This window comes from Malus sylvestris, chromosome 3 (assembly GCF_916048215.2).
Source record: "Malus sylvestris chromosome 3, drMalSylv7.2, whole genome shotgun sequence".
NCBI lineage: Eukaryota > Viridiplantae > Streptophyta > Magnoliopsida > Rosales > Rosaceae > Malus > Malus sylvestris.
The window spans coordinates 5,050,021-5,053,529 of record NC_062262.1 but is presented as its reverse complement, the minus strand read 5'-3'; the positions used below and the strand labels follow the sequence as shown (position 1 = coordinate 5,053,529).

The 3,509-nt window shown below is 32.7% G+C and overlaps 1 long non-coding RNA gene across 1 annotated transcript; it reads left to right on the top strand.

Moving 5' to 3' along the window:
- Positions 1-1,713: 1,713 nt before the first annotated feature.
- LOC126616682 (uncharacterized) lies at positions 1,714-3,292 on the top strand. Its single transcript, XR_007621230.1, has 4 exons — positions 1,714-2,226; positions 2,349-2,421; positions 2,590-2,681; positions 3,065-3,292. It is a non-coding gene; the product is annotated as an uncharacterized LOC126616682 (long non-coding RNA).
- The last annotated feature ends 217 nt before the right edge of the window (positions 3,293-3,509 follow it).

Genomic DNA, 3,509 nt, shown 5'->3' with positions numbered 1-3,509 from the left:
ATGAAGAAGAAGACGACATAGGGGAAAGTCTATAGGTTTTAAGGGTAACAACTTTGGGAAAAATAAAAAATTTAACGTTAGTCATTTTTTCTTAAAATAATAAAGGCTTATTAACCCTCCATCCTCCCATACGTCTTATGAATTTGACCTTCTAGTCCTAACATATGTGATTTATTTTTTAAAACAATATTGACCTAAAGATACATTTAAAATGACACAAATGGTGGGATGTCCGCTAAACACACAACGTGGATGGATTTGCCAAGTCCTCAATAAAATGCCTCGCATAAAAAAATTGAAAAAAATTGGCGTTGTACGCACTATGTTTGGAATTTCATGAGGACTTACATCTGCCACTGCTCTGTTGTGCTCTCCGTGAACTAACTCTCTAGCTGGCTTCGTCCTGTGGTTTACAGATAAATATCTTTGGGATTTAAAATTGTAGACACACTTTTGTAATAGAAAACTAGGAGTAAAAAGGATGGAAATTAACTAAACATCTTGTTTTTGGCAAAAGTAAATAAAGAACTTGCTAAATCTCTTTCTGTTTCGATCGATCATCTATGTGTGTATTAGAATGCCATGTATATGCTACAGTACGTGGGGCAGAGAATTATGAGTGGAATTTAAGTGCAAAAGGAGAAATGTTCACAAGAATTCGATTGTAGAAAGAGAAAACTCTCTTGCCGTATGCAAGCTTCTGATGCTTTTCTTTCCTTATTTTGTCGTTATACCTAGCTGCCTTCCTTTAATTTTTGAGTGAGAGAGAGAGGTGGGGTTCCGACAGAGACTGAGAGGGCGAGCAATTGGCTTGGCATGGCATGGGAGGGTGAGTTTATTAAGCACCTGCACCGCAGGGTCTTGTCCATCACTACTGAGGGAGTCGGCAGTACTGTATAGTATACGTATTTATGTCAATACCACATATAAATACGCTTATCTGAGATATACATATATTTTGATCTCATAAGGGTTCCTGTGTGATGACATGAAGAAATATCTCGGCAAAATATTGAGAAGGTTTTTTTAGCTAAAATGATTCCTAAGATTTGCATAACTTCTCACTTTGGTCTCTGAGATTTGAAATCCATAGAAGTGTTTCCTGAGATTGTCCACCATCAATCATTTTGGTCATTGGGTGACAAATTATGTTAAATAAGGATCAAAATGACAAAATTACCCTCAATTTAATAAACAATAGGGCAAAATGATTTGACCAAAATTGAGAGTATTTTTATCATTTTATCCTTATTTTATGGAGATTTTTCATGAAAATGCACTACGCCACACTACATCTACCACGGCTAATTGACCACAGACGTATAAAGTTCGTTATAAAACGTCAAATTTAACCACGGACATTTGAAGTTTGTGGTAAATAATTATTATAACAACGGGCATAAACAAACCCGTGGTTGAAATGGTTAAAATAACAATGCGCGTTTAAAACCTGTTGTAATTTAGCTAAATATTACCACGAAGAAAGCCCGTGGTTGCAAAAAGTTTTAATAACATTGCCTTTTTAATTTACGACGAACTATAATTGTTATCTTTGTAATTTAAATTTTTTATTTTTTAATCAACTAGTATCTCTAATCTCTAATAATTAATGAAACCCTCTTTGTCAACCAAAAGAAGGTGAAAAGACTACTTAGTCTTCTATCACACAAAAAAATGATGGGCAATAATGTAATTTCACAATTCCAGATTTTACTGTTTTTCATTGAATCCTCACCTACAAGTGATGTTAAAATACCTCCAATATTAAAAAAAAAAACAAAATAAAAAACCTCCTACTCCCCCACGTTCTCTCTCTCCTTCTCATTTTCTAAAAATATGTGTTCATGCACAAAAAATGTATAGGCAAATGCTAGTATTAGAAAGCCAGAAGTGAGTTTTGGTGTTTCATGACTTCACAAAAAATAATTGGACTAAAACATCCCTCAAATAAAAAAACACTAAAACTGGCCGAAAACACTAAAAAAAATAAAAAGTGGCGTCAAAACCGAAACCACACAAAAAAACTGCCACAAAAAACTGAAATGTACAACATGAGAAGGGAGGATGAAAACGTGCTTTTCCATTGCAAAAAAAATAAAAATAAAAAATAAAAAATGATCGTGTTGCTCCAGACCTACAATCCACGTACCAGTATTTAAAGAAGACGGGTCTGCGGTACATGCCCCGTCTTGAAGATAGTAACTAATTACTCCATCAATTTTCTTGGTATTTCTTCATTCATTTTTTTTTGCCACTTGACTAATTACTCCATCAAAATTATATTTAATTACTGTATCTATGTGTTTGTATATTTATTTAATTTTTATGTAATTGAATTTTGATTTTAGCATCAAAAGGAGGCTGTGACGAAGAGACTGATAACTCTACAAGATGTCGAAATGGCAGCTACCAATGCTGATGGTAACTCCTCCCAATCTCTCCGTTGAATTTGCTATTGCTATTGTATCTTTAATCGTGTACAACAATGCATTGTTTCTGGCTGAAGGCTTGCAAGTATCTAAAACTGATTCAATTTGTTTCTCTTAGACCGCAATGCAAGACTTCTCATGACTTTTTTTTTTCATGCAGAATTTCGTTTCTCATCAAATCAAGGTTTGATTTGATAGCAGGTGGAATCTTAGATAGGATAAATGTCAAAGCAATGTGGAAGGAGATGACAGGTTAATTCAAAAGTTTTTTGTATTTACATACCTTACTATACATTATGTTTTGTATTAAAGTTGTAGAGAGTTCACATTGTTTAATGCCATGTGTTTGTAAACCTTGCTTAGAAGAAATCCCTTCATTTGAACTGACTTGCATTTTTTTCCTAACATTTAATTTCTTTTATTTTTTATTTTTCTTGGTACCAGAATTTTAATGACTTTGTGGATTTGAATTTTTCAATATATGGGCCCTGAGTGATGAGTTTTTATTTCTAAGCTTTATATTTTTCCTTGTTTGTCTCATAGGTGGTTAGTTGTACTAATTCATGAGGGTTTATAACTCAAATATCAACTACATTTACAGCCACCTATAAATTTAAAGTGTGATTGGCTTGCAGGAGATGTGTGTCTTCTTGAAGAAACAATTGCAGAGAAGACGAATATCATTGGAGGACCAAGGTTGGAACTAGGACTTGAGTTTTGTTTTAGAGTGTGAAGCAAAGTCTCTACATATTTTGGTGATTTGGTATATTTCGTAATATAACTACTCATTTTGTTGTTAATTTTAGTGTAATATTTGAATATATGAATTTTAATAAAGTTAAATTTGCAATTTTGTATATAAATATCTTTATATATATATATATTATTAAATAATTTTTTTTTTTTACTTTTGGAATTTTTTTTATAACGAGCATTAGCTGGGATCAATTTGTAATCCACAATGACCATAGCACGTGGTGTTAGATCCCAATCTACTACGGGAACAATTAGTGAGGTCATTCTTCTTATTATGCAGTTTAATTTTGGGTGGAATTTTAGTTTTTTAAATGATATCAAAAC